The sequence below is a fragment of the Symphalangus syndactylus genome, chromosome 5 (genome assembly GCF_028878055.3).
Source record: "Symphalangus syndactylus isolate Jambi chromosome 5, NHGRI_mSymSyn1-v2.1_pri, whole genome shotgun sequence".
NCBI lineage: Eukaryota > Metazoa > Chordata > Mammalia > Primates > Hylobatidae > Symphalangus > Symphalangus syndactylus.
Window position 1 is genome coordinate 12,453,067 of NC_072427.2, and position 19,277 is coordinate 12,472,343.

The 19,277-nt window shown below is 37.4% G+C and overlaps 1 long non-coding RNA gene across 1 annotated transcript in view; it reads left to right on the plus strand.

The window, feature by feature from the left end:
* LOC134736764 (uncharacterized) overlaps positions 1 to 19,277 on the plus strand; it is a 210,321-nt gene that overhangs the window by 98,672 nt on the left and 92,372 nt on the right. Inside the window, exon 3 of the long non-coding RNA XR_010120999.1 lies at positions 7,926 to 8,010. This is a non-coding gene — a long non-coding RNA (uncharacterized lncRNA). The remainder of the gene's footprint in view (positions 1 to 7,925; positions 8,011 to 19,277) is intronic.

A 19,277-nucleotide genomic window follows, 5' to 3' on the forward strand; every position in this document is an offset into this window, starting at 1 on the left:
TTGACATCTTGAAGAATTTCTGAATTCTAGGGAGTAGCTCAGAATGTCTTACTTTATTTGTCAGGTTTCTTAATAGGGCTGCTAGCGAGGCAGAGAGAGCCCCTGGCAGACATCTGTGCTGAAGCACAAAGACCTCTGTCTCTTTGCTCAGTGTGAGCAGGAAACATTTCATCTCCAACAAATTAAAGCTTAGAGCATCGCCAAGTCTCATGGCTCAGGAAGCTGGTGACCCTTTGGTTATCAACACCAATTTCCATCCTCTATGGAACAGCTAGGTCTCCATATCCCAAAGGCAGCAAACGCAGTGTCCTCTGTCATCCTTGGCAGAGCACGCAGTGGCAGGCCCAGAGAGATCCTTATAGCTCTGCTGCTCAAGTACTTGGTTTTAAGTTGCCAGGTGGGAATTGTGCATCCAGAGAAATCTCTCTGATGCTGAAACTTCAAAGACATACAGATGGTGTTACATTATGAATTTCCATCTTTCTACATTGGATAACCCCTTCCACATAAAAGAAAAAGAAGGCTATACATTTTTACAAATTCGTTATAGTACTCCAAGCCTTAAGAAAAATTTATTTCCACCAATGTGTTTTCATGGCTCTCTGATAGCAAAGTCTAGAATTTTGTATAGTTTACTCTTTAACATCCATAACATCCATGCATGATAATGTCTGTTGCCTAGCGTAGCTGTTTATAAGTTATATCTAGCAGCATTTGTATTTTAATATTTACAAAGTAATTGTTGCAGTGGTTGCTAGAAAAACAAACTGTCTTTTCATTTGATTAGTGTTATGTAAATTTTCATTAATGTTGTATTCTACCCTTTAGGTGAAAATACCAGTTTCATATGTGTGTACCATTTGTATGTGTGTGCACGTATATGTGTATGCACATACACACACACACATATAATTTTTTCCCTCAAGCAGGACTTACATTTTGATATCTGTTGCATTAACTAAACTGAGTCCTTTAAGAATCATCGCACATGTTACAAGACCCTGATCACTGCTGCTCTTTCCTTATCTCCTTGACTGTCTTGCAAAAGACTAGTCACTGCGTGGAGAACCCAGGATCTAAAACAACATTATTCTTTAGTATTATAGTTTAAGTGCATCTGAAGGCAGTCTGGTGACATTTAAACAGCAACACCAATTCTCTTCAAGTCAGTGGGCTGTGTTCTGATGTTATTAGCGAGGGTGACCGCACGTGCTTGTGGAGCCTGTCAGTGGCATTTCAATGTCACCTCTGAAGGGCTCACAGCTACTCTCCATGCATGGATCAGAGAAAAACTATGCCAGCTCTCATTGCGGTTAAATATGCTACATTCCTGGTTAATTTGTATTTCCTGGATTTATAAGGTAGAGTACTGTAATACCTGATCTTAGCATATAAACTCCCTAAATTATCCAGCAGAAACTGCAGTGTGTCTTAGATGTGAGTTTTAAAATGGAAATTAATTCATAGTGCCAGGACACACTCTTTGAGGTCAAAGTTGACAGGACAGGAGAGGCATGCTTCGTCCGATAGACTTTCCAGCTGAGCGTAGATTCCACCCTGGCAGGCCAAAGTCAGCAGGGTTGGGAGTCATAAACGGGAGGTCTGGAACGGTCCCCCAAACCTTAGGCAACTGAAATCTGGCAGGGAGAGTCTGAGAAGTGAGTCAAATAGTTCCCCAAACACATCTGTGCGAGTGAAGAAGGATCTAGCAGAGCCAGTCAAAACCAGCAGGGGAGTTTAGATAGGAAAGGCTGAAAATTGCCCACTTGGCAGGAAAGTTGCCTGTCAACATGTGTTAAATGCCCAGGATGGGAGCAAGCACTGCACCAGGTAACCTGCAGGAGCAGTGAGGTGAATATGATCTTTAGATGGTGTGTTTGGAAAAGCTCAGATTCAGTTGGTTTGCAGGACAAGGGGAATCCAGGGCCACACATGTCACCTGGGACTTCCCTGTTACTCAGATCCCCCTGATCAATTTACGTTCTCATCAATAGCATGAGCTTTATGGCTTAGTTTTTGGTCAGAACATATCCCATAATAATTTGCAAACACCAGATTCTGGGGGAGGAAGCTAAAAGAAGGTTTAAAATAAAAAGGAAAAGAGAAAATATGCTTAAAATTGGAACTCTTTGAACTAAAAAGGACATAAAGAATTAAGGAAAGAGCTCAGAACTACAATAACAACAAAAAAACTAACAGAAGCCAGGCGCGGCGGCTCATGCCTGTAACCCAGCACTTTGGGAGGCCAAGGCAGGTGGATTGCCTGATGTCGGGACCAGCCTGGCCAACATGATGAAACCCTGTCTCTACTAAAAATACAAAAATTAGCTGGGTGTGGTGCGCACGCCTGTAATCCCAGCCCCAGCTATTGTGGAGGCTGAAGCAGGAGAATGGCTTCAACCAGGGAGGCGGAGGTTGCAGTGAGCCAAGATCGCGCCATTGCACTCGACAGAGGGCATTGCACTCGACAGTGGGTGACAGAGTGAGACTCAAAAAAAAAAAAAAAAAACCCTAATAGAACAAAATGGCCCTTTGGTGAAAAAAGAAGAGGCACAGGAGCTTTAAAAAATATCTGAAAGGCTGAGACTTCAGAGGGCCATAGTAAAGAGAGGAAGGCAGACTTCAGTGGCATCTCATAGCTGGAGCTATGAGATCTAATGGCTCAATTTTCAGGAATTTTGTGACCTGGTTGTTAAATACAGCCATTATCAAACAGTAAAATATACAAACAACGACTAAATAATCTTATAACAAAGCTAATAAATATTCAAAACACATCACTTTCTAATTATTCCACTACATTTTGCCCTTATCTATGCTCTTGGGGTTGCATTGTTTTACCTACATAGTGGAAATACTATGTAATGATGAGATACTCTGCCTCTCTTCCCAACTGTACTTTCAGTGACATCAGATTGGCAGCCAAAAATCACCATGGTGAGAATATTTACACTATGAAAATTGAAAAAAGCTAAAAACACAAACTTGGTCTATTATTTTGCTGCTTGTCTCAACTTAAGAAAGTGACTATGGAGCAATTATTTATAATGTAAAATAAACTTAAAATATGTCAAGTCTGTAGCCATTACATGGTGAATTGCATAGGAAATTAATGAAATTATATTTTGTAGTATCGGAAAACTATTATCTGACTCAACAAAAAAATGAGTAAGTAGAATTTTGACATACATCTTGATTAATTCACTTCCCTTTGATTAACTCAAGTAAAAGAACACATCAGTATTCATGTTGAAACTTCGCTTGGTTCATCAACTGCAGTTTTAGGTTGGCTATAGATACAGGAAGTCAGACAAAATCAACAATAGCATTCTGTGAGAAACAGCTGGTAATATGGAATTTATAATAAAGAGTACTGTATATTTTATTATTTATCAGTTGTTTGCCACATATCCTTTATATGGATAAAATTTATAATAAACATGTGGTGTCTGGAGTTGGTTCCTTCCTGTGGGTTGGTGATATCGCTGACTTCAAGAATGAAGCTGTGGACCTTCACAGTGAGTGTTACAGCTCTTAAAGGTGGCACTACTCAAAGAGTGAGCAGCAGCAAGATGTATTGTGAAGAGTGAAACAAGAAAGCTTCCACAGCATGGAATGGGACCCAGCGGGCCACTGCTGGCTAGGGTGACCAGCTTTTATTAACTTTTTTGTCCCCTCCCATGTCCTGTTTCTGTCCTATCAGACTGCCCTTTTCTCAATCCTGCCTGTGATTGGTTACTTTTAGAATCCTACTGATTGGTCCATCTTACAGAGTGCTGATTGGTCCATTTTACAGAGCGCTGATTGGTGCATTTTACAAACCTCTTGCTAGCTACAGAGCGCCAATTGGTGCGTTTTTACAGAGCACTGATTGGTGCATTTTACAAACCTCTTGTAAGACAGAAAAGTTCTCCAAGTCCCCACTCCACCCAGGAGGTCCAGCTGGCTTCATCTCTCAATGTGTTTACACTTTTATCTGCATTTTTCCCCAGACAGCTGGTCATTAAACATTTATCAACACATCATTGAGTAGAATCTATACAATAATTTAACAGCAGAAAATGGTAGGGTGTAGTTGGGAAACTTAGTGGTGGGACTGTAAGAATGGAACCTAAAATCATAATTGATTTTACCTTCAGATTGGACAGCTGATAGTCCACTTAATAAAGCAAATGTCAGACTTTCTGTGTGCTTGATGACAACAATGTAATAAAAGTCAGTGAATGTGTCTGAGCGTGTTGGCTCATGCCTGTAGTCCTAGCACTTTGGGAGGCTGAGGCAGGTGGATCACTTCACGTGAGGAGTTCGAAACCAGCCTGGCCAACATGGTGAAACCCTGTCTCTACTAAAAATACAAAAAAATTAGCCAGGTGTGGTGGTGTGCGCCTGTAATCCCAGCTACTTGGGAGGCTGAGGCAGGAGAATTGCTTGAATCCAGGAGGCGGAGGTCTCAGTGACCTGAGATTGCGCCACTGCACTCCAGCCTTGGCAACAAGAAAGACTGTGTCTCAAAAATTTAGGAAAAAAAAAAAAGGCTTCTACCCTAAGAAATATATGTATGCAGTATTTGTGATATATCAGTTTGCAAATGTGATATGTGATAGAGATAATAAGAGGGAGTGCCCTCTTTCTACCCCATGCACTCATTCACCTTCACCTTTTTGGGAATAAACTAAAAACACGAAGCGTTGTTACTCATATGTACACCATGTAGGGAGTATCTCTGATGTTCTGGACCAGCACACATTCTTCAGGATTAGAGTCCAGAATTCTGAAGATGAAGGCACTATGCCCCAGAGCATAAGAATGTTGAGTCACGGCATTTCTTACAGGGGATTTAGCTACTATCAGCCTCAATGCCTCTCCAAGGTGACTCCAGAAATCCAAGTTTCTAGCGCACAGGCCCTCTCTTCCTCAGGAATGCTATTCAAATAAATCTCCTGCCCTCCTCTCAGACCAAGTTCTGTCTTGTTGCGAACCAAGGAGGAGCAAAAAGCCCAGCTGCCTTCCACTCTGAGCAAACTGTGTTTCAGTGAAAACAGCAATTTCACAAGAGTTAAAGATGAGGAAATTTCTTGGCCGGGCTCAGTGGCTCACGCCTGTAATACCAACACTTTGGGAGGCCAAGGCAAGTGGATCACTTGAGGTCAGGCATTTGAGATCAGCCTGGCCAACATGGTGAAACCCCATCTCTACTAAAAGTACAAAAATTAGCTGGGTGTGATGGTGTGCGCCTGTAATCCCAACTACTCAAGAGGCTGAGGTGGTGGAGGTTGCAGTGAGTCGAGATCGTGGTACTACACTCCAGCCTGGACAACGGAGTGAAACTTGGTCTCAAAAAAAAAAAAAAAAAAAAAAAAAGCTTGAGGAAACTTCTTTTAAGACTAATTCAGCCAACGCTCTGGGTCAAATAATAACCACAGTTAGTCTCCCTCTCATACACATGAAAGTCTACAGAAACATGGAAACAAGATCCCCTTGTTTAAACTAACTCCAGATAAGGTGATCCAAATCTGGTACCCAAACTCATCGTGCAGATGTAATAAACAGCACTTCCAGATCAGAATGAGCCTTAATGTATCATCTGTCCTCTATGATGGCACGATGTACCTGCTATGTCCATTTCTGGACCCTTGCTGTTGATAGCTATCAACAACAATGTTTGGAGCAGTCTGAAGAACTTTAGAAAGACAACCGAAAGGCTATTTGGGAATAGCTTTTGAATACAAACTCTATCCATCTAGCTATCTATGCCCCCCATCTCATAGAGCTAATGTGATTGAAGTCTTTTTACTAGGGAGCCAGGCAGACATGATTTTTTACAAGCTGAATCACCTGGGGTTTAAAGGTGCCTGCAAGAAGTTTGTTTGTGAACAACTGGGTCTGCATGCAGCATTGTGTGGAGGGGAGGGGGCAGCAGAAGGAGAATGGAGAATGCTGCATGGTCGATGCGTTCTGTTCAAATATGCAGCACCTGGGACATGGAACAGTCATTCAACAATAAGTGTATTTATTGTGTGTGTACTCTATGTCAGGCACCATTCTAGGCACCTGAGATGTATTGAAGAACTGTTTCTGAAGAGCTTATGCTCCAGTGACATGATACTTCATATAAAAAATACATATGTATATATTTATATATATAAATCTAGAACATATATACAATGAGAATATATAACTACTATATATACTATAACATATAACTATTATATTCTATATACTACATATAGAATATTAAGTACTATATATACTACTATATTCTTTATAGAGAACATTATATACTATATATACTACTATATTCTATATATAGAATACTATATACTATATGTATACAACTATATTCTATCTACTATATAGGATATATAATTATATATAATATATAATGAGAATATAGTAGTTATATGTTATAGATCTATATATAGTATACATATAGAATATATATTCTCATATATAATTATATATAGTATATTACATTTAATATATAATACACTATATTATATAATATAATCTACATTATATAATATAGAGTGTATGTTAACAATATAATATATACTAATATGTCATATATTAGTATATATAGTATATAGTATACTATATATAGAATATAGTGTATATATAGCATATAATATTCTATATATAGAATATAGTAGTATATATAGCATATAATATTCTATCTATAGTATATAGAATATAGTAGTTATATGTTATAGTATATAGTAGTTATATATTCTCATTATATATATTCTAGATTTGTATAGATAAATACATACATATATATTTTTATATATCAAATATCATGTCACTAGAGTATAAACTCCTCAGAAACAGTTCTTCAATACATCTCAGATGCCTAGAATGGTGCCTGGCATAGATTACATTAGATTAAGTTTCATATAATCATGTGAAATTATATAAATTTATATAATCATATATTATATGAATTATATAATTAAACATAATAGTATATATAATTACATATTGTATAATATAATATATTATATAACATATACTATATATTATTAACATTGTATATCATATATACAATTATATATAATGAGAATGTATTATATATACTATATATAGAACTATAACATATAAGTACTGTATTCTCATTATATTATATATTGTTATATATTATATATTATTATATATTCTATATGGTATATAGAATATAGTAGTATAGTATATAGCATTCTCTATATAGAATATAGTAGTATATATAGTATATGGTACTCTCTATATATACTATATATAATATATAATGAGAATATAGTAGTTAATTATACCGTTTTAAGCCAATTAGATATGTCTCTAGCCAGGGAAAAATGAGTTCATCGGTTCACTAGAGGACGCATTGGTTGGTTCTCCAACATTTCTTCCTCCTTTTCCCTATAGACAAATGGTTTGCGTGGGCTGAGTAGACATCATGAATTGTCTAATCCGGTTATGGTAATGCCATCCTCCCCGACAGAGTGATTCGTTCAGGAAATAAAGCCTAGGACAACCACTGGTCACCAGGCAGTCCAGTCAATGAAATGCTCAGGAACATCGCTGGGAGCTGCGGAACATCCATGGTCTCTCTTTTTTCATAGATAGTGTGTTGCATGGTTGAAGTAGAAACTCAGAGGTGGGAAAAGTTGAAAGATACACAAAGAAGTAGAGCTGGAGCCCTGATTTAAAAAAAAAAAAAAAAAGTGCCTGAAACTTACTCCCTTTGTAGACTTTTTAATTGCATAAGTAAATAAATTCCATTTAATGTTGCAGCTAGTTTAAGCTACTTTCATTCTCTTGCAACCTGAACCATCTTAACTGACACTCAGCAAGATGTGGCACTGGAGTTTGGAAAAGTATGTCAGTAACTCAGTATTGTAAGGAAGTGGAAATATGTGCCTGGCCATGTCATCTGTGCATATTTCTCCTCCCAGGACTATTCTGATTCCTGGCCATCTCTGTCACTTCACTGGAGAAGCCATGAGTAACATTCTCAACTTCCAACATTCCTCTCTTATGGTTAGTCCTTGCCCCAACACGGCATGATTCTGAGACATATTGTCCAAATAATCATTCAATTTCCCTTAGGAGAAGGAGGGAAAAAATAGGAGGGAATCAGTGAGGAAGATTCACCAGATGTATTTTTTTTTTTTTTTTTTTTTGGCAACTAACAGAAACATCTGAGCAGCTCAAATCCAGCCCTTTTCTGTTAGAGAACACTTGCTGCTGATGTATATTAGTTGTATTTTGTTGACATGTGTTTTTAATAATAATGATGATGATGAGAAAACCCCCAAAAGTTGATAGCAAACAGAAAAATGCTAGTACTGACCAGGATTTTTTCCCTAAAGCCAGGGAGTGCATTTTTGGGATGACCTGGGGTCAATCCCCATCATCAAAATCTCGCTGTTCTGAGCATTTCTCTGCTGAGTACATTTCCTTTGGTGAACAGAGAATTATTTACTTTAAAAAACCCCTCTAAGCCTTTACTCTGAATTGCAACCACAAAGGTAGAAATGCTCTTGTTTTTGTCTGGGGCACTTCCCCCCACTATCTGCTATATCTTATTAAATCGTTCGGTGTCTGTGTCCATATTTCATTATTTTTTTCACAGATGAAACATTTTGTCAGCTGTCAGAGACTTTGAAAAAGTGACCATGTTAAGACATCTGGCTTGATTACTGGGGACACTGAAGCCGAGGCCTTCCAGAAGAGCAGACTCAGAACAAAGTCTTGTTCTTAACATTGTCTCAGAAGAGGCAGTCTTTAACACCTCATCTCCAAACATCATACCATGTTTACCTCTGGCACACGCCAGCCCCCCATTGTAACCGATTGCTGCAGCTTGGCTCCCTCGCTCAGCTGGGAAACTCAGGGCTCAGCCAGCTCTCCTGTTTAGCCCAGCACTGGGGCCAGCCTGGCTCTAACTGGAAGCCACCTTCAGTTTGCATTCTGACCTGCAGCTCTCACCTTCAGAAGCCAGACTTTCAGAGTATAACAATAACTTGGATTAACTTAAATATTTACAAACTTTGGGGGGTTTTGTGTACTTTACATATGTTCATTGCAGAAAATTTCCATAAGGAAAAAATCCCCCATATCCTACATTCCAAAGATAACTACTACTACTATTTTATGTACGCATTTTCAGATTTCTTTGCAAATATTTTTTCAACCTCATACACAAATATATATCCATCTATATCTATATATCTATATGGATATGGATAAATACATTTTTAAATACTCTAATGTGGATGTATAAGCCAACATAATATATAAATAATTATCCTATGCATATAGTTTTATAAGGTACTTTTTTATTTTCCACAAAGAAATTGTATTTTATTTTCAGTAAATACACATGTACTTTATCATTGTTAATGAGATGAGGTATTAATTATATTAATATCTCATGACTTACCTGTAATAAATGGACATTTTATATGATGACCCAGTTTTTTATTATTAAATAAATTGGTGCTTCAATTTTAACCAAGTTATGTCATTATCATCTAGGATACATTCTTAGAAGAGCATTTGCAATGTAATAGGATATAGATACTTTCTAAAGCTTTTGCTACATATCTGTATTTTGCTCCAGAAAAGTGGTACAAATTTATGCTTCTAGCAGTAGTGCATGAAACAGCTTAAGCTTTGACTGTATTTAAATGTTACCTCCAGGATCAACGATTAGAGGGATCATGAAGATGGCTTTCATGTTACCAGTCAGTTACTATTCAACCAGGTCAACAGTGGTCAGTACGATTGTTGATGTTACAAAGATTGTGAAATCCTTAACGAAATGACATAATTTAGTACCAAATGACAATTGACTTAAAGAAAATCAGACTTAAGATTCATAATATATTTGCAGAGCAAAAAGCACCCTAGCAAAAACCAAAAATACGTATTTCATGTAATTTTTACCACAGATACCGCATTCATATGCGATGCATTGAGATAGGGCCCCAAATAAGTAATCTTTGCCTAAATTTTCTCTTTGGTTCTAGGCCTATATTTCTCTCTTAGTGCAAGATATCTATCTATCTATCTATCTATCTATCTATCTATCTATCTATCTATCTATCTATTGTCTTCCTCTATATAGTTATGTAATCCCATACCTCCAGAGTCCAATTTCCAACTCTTTTTCCAACTTTCCGATTTCTGTTATGAACACTGTCAACTCTCCTGTTTCCCAGGCTCAGCGTGTCTGAACTGTCTTTAGCACATCAAAATCATTGCATTTCTCTGTAATATCCCTGCTTTATATTTCCACAAAACAAAATCTGGGCTTCATATCTTTCTCTCAACATTTCTGGTCTCCTTGCTACCTGGGTTTTTCCTGTTTCTCATTCACTTGCTATTTTATGACTAATTTTTAAATTTTCCTGAATCGTGACTCGGACTCAGCTACTCGCCACATCAAATGCTCTAAATGACTCCTGACTGTTTTCTGAAATAAACCCAAATATCATATCTGGGTATCCCAGGCCTGAATGCTTTCATCCCATTTAGCTGTCCCATGATGTCCCTCTCAATTCTCCCCTTCACGCATTCTCCAGTCTAGCTGAACTGGAGTATTGCTGTGCTCTAAACATGTTCCACACCGTTTTCATTTTAAAATTCACCCCGATTATTCCTTCTCCAGGATGCTTCTGCTCATCTACTGGTCCTATGTCTTTACTATCTACTCCACCTTTAATATTTCTTTAGAGTTTTAATTCAAAAGAGACAAGAAGCCTTCCTCCAGTGCATCTCCACTGCATATTATTTAGTCTTTGGGCATGATAGGCATTTGTTTCCTTGTATCATCCCTGTGGTTAGTCAGTTCAGCCGCTTGTGAGCAAGGGCTATGACTTGTTTCTGCGTAAATCTCCTGTAGTTACAGGGTGCCTCGAGTAGAACAGTTGCTCTAAAATAGCTGTTGGGTGCCATGAAGATAGGACAGGCTAGAAGGGGAATTTGGTAGGCTAGTGAGTGTTAAAAATATGCTTTAATACTTGAGAAGATGTAAAAATGACTTTCATTCTCAGTGGAAACTCAAGTCATGTTAGGTACTCCAAGTTACATGATACATTTTATACTTCTAGAAATCTCAGAATCTAGGAAGTGACAACGGGCTTCTCACAGATAAATTAACTCTATGAGGGCTACTTCTTATTCCAAGTGGCTGTTTTTTAAGGGCCAGTACCATCATAAGGCTTTGCTTGATCATTCTGTACAGTGATGAGGCTGTTCAGAAATTGTACTCCTCCCCTTCCAGTAACTAGCGTGCCTCATCTTATGTGAATTCTTGGTTTTTCTAAGAGAGAGAAAAAAAATCCCTTTAAATTTCATTGATATTCCTTTTTTTTATTTCTCAAGCTCCTATTTCTTAGAAACCTATAACACCCTGTCCTTTACAACTGGCGTGCTCCAAGTTGAATGGGTCTGTGAGGAAAAGTAACTTCCACTATTAATAAGGTTGCTGCCCCAATCCCCAGACCCCAAAAGGATAAGGAAGAAAAGACACCTAAAAGATTTATGACATTGTTTTTGGTTTTCATATTTTTAAACTAATTTTGAAGAAGCATAAAAACTAGCATTTTACTGGTAACTCAATTTCTACCAATGAGTGGAGTTGGATTTAAGGTAGTGAATTGAATAAGAATCTTGGGTAATAAATTCATTGATTTTGAGCCTATAAAATTATTTTAATACTGATACTAAGTCATGATACTCAACTGCTCAAAAACCTTCCGTGGGTCCCCACTGTCCCTAACATTTAGCCCACGCATGACCTGCTAGCCCCTTTTATAGTCAAGCTATACCTTGACTTGAAAAGTGTACCGTTTCATTCTTACTTCTACATAAAATAATGTAGGCATGTGATGCCAGGCTATAACATTTGGTTTAATCCAGTAAGCAGTTGGAACCATTTACCACAGTTAATATGGGGAGTAGCTGAGTCAGAGCCATGCCCTAGGGATAAAGGAGCAGAGTAGTAAACAGGAGCCCTCCGAGAGAGAGATGGGCACATTCACAGCATCACTCCTTGCATCCTTTAAAGGTTCCACTAGTCCAGATGCTGATTCTGGTACTCTAAACCCTATTCAATGCCTGTATTTGCGCATGAAACATTTCCAGGTTATTTCACCTTAAAGGGACAAATATTTCCCTTTTTATGCATTCTATAGCACAAATCGTCTGAGAGATCGTAGAAGCATTCAATTTGCGATTGCTTTGCTATATATCATTGTCTTACATGATCATTTAATGGGTTTGTAATGTATATTATTTGTTTCTTTGATTAGATTATACGTTCCTTGAGACCTGTGATTATATTGTACACATCTTTAGAACCAAGGGACAAGTTTACATAATGTATTTACCGTAGATATGCTATCAAAATTTGGCAAATATTGTCAATGCGTAATGAAGTTTAGTTTGAGAACCGTGATTGCTCTGTTACCTCTGGCTCCCTCTAGTGATGCCCAAAATATAACATCTAGCTGCACATTTCTATTTCATCCCATTTGTTAGAATTTTACAACTATCAGATGTGACGCAGAGAACAGAGTCAGCTACAAGCAAAAAAAAATTATAATTATGATATATAACAACATTATATATTAAATGGTTATGTGAGACAGTGATCATGTAAGACAATGATATACAGCAAAGCAACAGCAAATTGAACACTTCTACGATTGCACAGAAAATGTGTGCTATAGAATATCTGAAAAGAGAATAATTTGTCCCTCTAAGGTGAAAGGGACAATAAATTATTGTTGTATTATTTTTTGCTTGATTAATAATATCATAATTATTACAGCCAAAGTGCATCAATCTCCTATTTTATGCCAAGGGCTGCTGAAGACAATGATAACGTGTTTTCTCACCTAAACTGCATGAGAATCATGTGAGATAGCTACTGCTGTCTTCCAGCATTTACAGGTGAGGAGACCAAGACACAGCAATGTCTAGGGACTTGCCTAAGGACACACAGCGGGATGTCCCTCATTCTAGTGTGGACAGATGGGAGCATGGGAATGGATACCTTGAAACTCTGGAACAATTGGGCTGTTGGCCGGTGTGCTTTACCCCCAAATCTTACTCAAGAATGGATGGTTCTGACAAACACATGTGCATAGCAGGCAGTACTTAGTTTATTTTGAAAAGAATTGAACTGCATATGGCAATGGAAATAAAGGAAGCTTGTTCAAATGGCCAGTCTATGCTCAAATTTCTAAATGAGGAAACTATTTCAGAATAAGCCTTACTTTGTATTGTTTTGCCTATGAATTGACCTAATAAAAAATTAAATAATTTGCATAGTAATAACACCTGTACCTTCTCATCTGCTAGTATCACAACTCAAATGGAATTAAAATTAAAAATGTCATATAAAGTGGGAAAATAGTAACTCATGTTAACATTAGTATTGATCTCTTATTGTATGAGAGAGAGAATCCTATCACTAAATAAAGAACAAAGTGCATAAATTCAAAAGGAAAGTCTCTTTCACATTCTATGTTACCTTCTTGCAGGGAGGTAAATCATGTAGGTAGGTCTTACCTGAATGATGGTAGATTTTCAATACAAATCTATATTTCCATACAAATATACATGTTTCAGTACAAATCTATATTTCAACACAAATATATATTTTTAAGTATAAATTATACATTCTCCCTTGCTAAACAGCACTAATATTTTTTGGAAAACAAAACAAAACTTAAAATCTCTCTGTCTCTCTTTTCCTGAGCATATATTATTATTAACAAGAGTCATCTGGTTCCCATTAATATTGAGAGAAGAAATCTATCTTAGGAATTATGGTTTAAGTTGAATTGTAGGGCAGGAGAATTAGCCATCCATCCTGCTTCACATGCATTTGTAGTCATGCTAATCACCAGCAGGAATCAAGTCAGTCTCTCTCTCAAAATGAATTAAATAATGGAAAATCTCTTTCACTGTATTTAGGGCAAGTGAGCCATATGTGCATGTGAGATCGAGAGCATGAATGTGTGTGTGGGGTGTGTGTGTGTGTGTCTGTGTGTGTATGAGGAGACGGGGAAAGGAGGAGAGCAAGAGAGGAAAGTCCTTGGAAATAAGCCATCATGTTGCTGTTCATAGCAAATACTCCATCTACTACAAGAAAAACATCAGGTCTTACAACTTCTCCATGGGTTTATGAGTACTACTTTTAGGGATTATCCAGGTACTTGGAAAGGTAGTCAAAAAGTAAATGATTTCTCATAAAAAAATAAAATAAAATGGAATTTGCAGAGCCGAATGAGAAGTCTCCAGCAGTGAACAAGGGCCTGTAGCAGCCAAAAGATGTAATGTCAGTGAAAAGCAAGGCTGCTTAGTGCCCAGAACCCTTAAGTCTAAGCAGATAGAATTAGATTTGCAGCCTCTGCCTGCCAATCGTTTGCTCTGTGACCCTGGAAAAATTGCTCAGCCTTTCTGAGCCACCTCCTTTTCTTCACCTGTAAGTGAAATGATTGGTATTTATGTCACGGGACCATGGTAATGACTAAACTAAATGAAACCTTCTCTTTGAAATTCTTTTAAGGCCCACAGTGTGGCTGAAGCTCCCAATAATACTTGGATCCTCTTTTGGTTTCTTTCATCTTACCTTGGGAAGGCCTGTCGCCAGTCTGTCACCTGCTTGAAATATCTGCACATAGCCACGCTAGTCTCACATAATGGCAGATCCTGATTACCTTAGATGAAGTAAGATAAACAGATCAGAAGCTTCAGTTCTGCCTGGACTAATTAAATAATGGCTTGTTCATCTACATTTTGGCCCCCAGCCAGATGGGAGTCAAATATGCCGACCTTGACATTGCCCATGAAGACGCATGGTTCCCTTCTCTGCCAAAGGAAAAAAAATCAACTTTGAGTGACAGTTCCTATTTCTTAAAAAGTATTTGGGTGTGCACGTATACCTTCTTCTTTTGCTTTTCTTTCCTCCCTTCCTCTTCTCTCTCTCAACCCTTTCCCCCATTAAAAAAAAAAGGGTTTGATTGTAGAAAATGTCAACTGAGTTTCTCATTTTAATAAAATAAGCACCTAAGGTAAGTGGGGGAAAAGCATTTTGTGAAAATATGTCTCTCTTGCTTATGAAGTTGAAATCTTGAAGTAGTTTGTCATGGCTAAAATTTGGCACAAAGCGCTGAATATCCTTTGAATGATGATATTTAGAGGTCAAAAGAAGAAGAAAATTGTTCCACAGAAGGCCATTAGATATTCCCATAGGAAAAGTACTATAATGGTCCCATAACTATACACTGTTGAAACCACTGGCTCACAAAATACAGAGTAATGAAATGAGGCTTGTTTTATACTCTTGCTTCATTAGATTTTAGGTTCAGAAGTGAAGGGTTATAATATGTGGCCAGATGGGCTAGGAAAGCAGTTGGAAGAATAAAAGAGGCATCAAGGAGAGGTCAGATGTTCCAGAGTAAGAAACTTCTTATAAAGCAAATGGAAATGTAAATTAAGCCATGGCAATATGTCACAGGGGCATAATAAACCTTGACATTTCCACAATGTGTGATAACTGTTATACCCTGTGCTCTGCAGATCATATTTGCGAGATATTCTCTCGGATGAGGGCCATTGACAAGTGTTATCTTTAGAAATTGTCTTCAGTAGTCCAGGAATGGGAAGCAAAGACTCAAATCGAGTTGTGGGGGAAAGAAAAGTTATCATCATTGACTGAATGCCAGCTGCCTGCCAAGTACTATGCTAAGTGCTTTCCACATTGCTCAGTCCTCAACAAAAGGTTTATGCTTTCGAGATTGTTACCACCTTCTTGCAGATGAGATAACATTGTACTGGTACTACTAAATAATATGTCCCAGTCAACATGGCTGATGAGTGATAGCACTGGAATTTTACCCAAACCTTGATCAGTTTCGTAATGTTTATTTCTTCTCATTACAGCAAGTCTGCCATAAAGAAAATAAGTAATTTATTTCTCGGGAATCTGAGATGACTTTTGTAATCCAGCACTCCCAAAATGTGCTAAAGGGGACACCAGCCTTGGGATTATTTCCCAAAAAAATCATTTTTGTTTAATGTGTGTGTCCTTATATATTCTTTGGTGTCTTTTCAAAGATTCGAATGCATATTAGCTTACTTAAATTTCTGACAACCCCTATGCTAAAAGAAATAAAGCTGTTTAGCTTCATTTAACTGAACTTCAAAATTTTCTTTTGACCACAACACCTTTAAATCTCTGATTGAATCGGTGCTCAACCCAATATTCTTTGAGAAATGCCATTCCAAAAACCAACACGACATTCCTAATCTTCCTCTTGTCTGGTTGTTTCCATTGGCAATGGATTAACAAACATGCAGGATTGAAAAGTCATGGCCAGTAGGAGAAGGACCTCTTTCATTAAAAAAGAAGAAGTGAGGGTACATGGAGCAGACCAATGTAGAACATATTTAGTTTTGGTTTTGATAAACAGAGTTCAAATCTAACCACTGCCTCTTCTTGGATAGGCAAACTTGGACAAGATTTAATCTCTTTGAGCCCTGGTTTCCTCATCTGTATGATGAGAATCATAAATCCTACTTAATAAGATGATTATAAGGAGAAGATAAAATAATAATAATACCTATAAAATGTTCTGTAAACCAAGAAGAGCTAAGTGACATAATTTAAACCTTGCTATTTCTTTAAGTAGTCTCATTATTTCTTCATGTGTCTTGTCTTTTGTTATTGTAAAATCAATTGCAAGACATAAACATGAATGTTCTGAGACCTCAGGATTATACCAGTTGTGTGAGTAGTTAGGAGAGGAAATAAATTCTGCAACAACTTTCCATGGACGTTTACTGTGAAATTATAATTATGGTAAGACTGCCTTAATGTGATATGTAGCATTTGTCTAAAACCAAGACTTACCATGATATCTAAGGCCGAAACAGTGGGCTCTAGGAAATCTCACTTAAACATGTCAAAATATTCTTATTATTCCTATTAATTGATTTCATTCAGAAAATTCTAGACAACACATAATTTAAATCATATAAAATTGATTAAACACATAATTTAAATCATATAAAATTGTTTTCAGAGGTCAAGAGTTGGTGAATAAAGGACATGAATAGACATTTCTCAAAAGAAGGTAGATAAATGGCCAACAAACAGGGAAAAATGCTCAGCATCACTAGTCATCAGGGAAATGGAAATTAAAAGCACAATGCAATACCACCTTACTCCTACAAGAATGGCCATTAATAAAAAGTCAAAAATAGGTGTTGGCAGGATTATATGCCAACAACAATGCTTATACACTGCTAGTAGGAATCTTAATTAGAACAATCACTATGGGAAACAGTGTGGAGATTCCTTAAAGGGCTAAACGTAGATCTACCATTTGATCCAGCAATTCCACTACTGGGTATCTACCCCGAGGAAAAGAAGTCATTGTGTGAAAAATACAGTTGCACTTGTATGTTTATAGCAGCACAATTAACAATTGCAGAGATGTAGAACCAACCTCAATGCCCATCAACTATTTAGCAGATAAAGAAAATGTGATATATATATATATATATATATATATATATATATACATTTTTTTCTTTTACATTCCATAGTCTGTGGAATACTACTCAGACATTAAAAGGAACAAAATAATGTCTTTTGCACCAACTTGGATGGAGCTGGAAGTCATTATTCCAAGTGCAGTAACACAGAAGTGGAAAATCAAAAACTGTATGTTCTCCCTTATAAGTGGGAGCTAAGCTATGAGTAAGCAGAGGCATACAGAGTGATATAATGGACTTTAGAGACTAAGAAGGGGGAGGAGTGTGGGGGAACAGGGATAAAAAAACCTACATGTTAGGTACAAGGTACACTACCCAGATGATGGGTGCACTAAAACCTCAGAATTCACCGCTACGTAATTCACCCATGTAACAAAAAACCACTTGTACCCCAAAAGCTACTCAGGAGGCGGAGGTTGCAGTGAGCCGAGATCGCGCCACTGCACTCCAGCCTGGGTGACAGAGCGAGACTCCATCTCAAAAAAAAATTTTTTTTGAAAAAAAGAGTGGGCCAGGCATAGCGGCTCACGCCTGTAATCCCAGCACTTTGGGAGGCCAAGGTGTGTGGATCACAAGGTCAGGAGTTCGAGACCAGCCTGGACAACATGGTAAAACCCCGTCTCTACCAAAAAATATACAAAAAAAAAAAAAAAATTAGCGGGGTATGGTGGCACATGCCTGTAATCCCAGTTATTTGGGAGGCTGAGGCAGGAGAATCATTTGAACTTGAGAAGCAGGGGTTGCAGTGAGCTGAGATCGCACCATTGCACTCCAGCCTGGGTGACAGAGCAAGACTCTGTCTCAAAAAAGAAAAAATGAGTGGGTGAATATTAGCGATTTCCTATAGCTCCATCTAAAATATATCTGATTATCTACAAGAAATAATTCTAAATGCCCTCAAGCTGCACACTTGTGGAGTAAGCAAATCATTCTTTAGGAAAAGAGTACAATTTAACTGTCATATTAAAAGCTTATATACTTTTTTTTCTTCATACAATTTTGATAAGTTATGTGAGGCCATTTAGTGAACTGGACCTTTATGAGGAAAATTGCATGAGTTCCTCACAAAAAGGTGGAACCAGCTTGAGTCTCTGCTAAGATGTAAGGTTGACAAGGACACAGGGTTTTTCTATTCACTGCCCTGCTCTGTTGTCTAGAATTGATCCTGCTCAACCAGCTTACAGGTGGTTGGTAAATATTAGGTTGGTGCAAATGTAATTGCGGTTTTGCCATTGAAAGTAATGGCAAAATCCACTATTACCTTTGCGCCAACCTTATACTTGTTAATGAAGTTAGCAAGTGAATGGATAGTCACCATATGAGTGTGTATATTATAGGCATTTGCCTTCAGGAAGTTCAAACTTCCTCATGTATTTGATATTGCCCATAACAATTCTTGTGATTCAAAATGCCGTGTCCCACTTTACCTACTACTAGCCATGTAATTGAAAGAAAGCCATTTCTGTGTGTGACTCCCATGTTTCAAGCGGAAATAAAAGCATAAAATGAAACCATTTTCTATGATTTTGTGCCTAGTACATAGTGAGAATGAAAACCAAATTCCATCATAATGTTACCATCTCAATTCCTTCTTTAACCAAAACAACAAAATTGCAACCTCATTCTATTCCCTTATCCAGTGTTCTTTAAACAAAAGACAATTATCTTGCAGTGCTTCTATTACTCACTCACAGGAAAGAATTTGGGAAAATAAAGGAACTCTAATT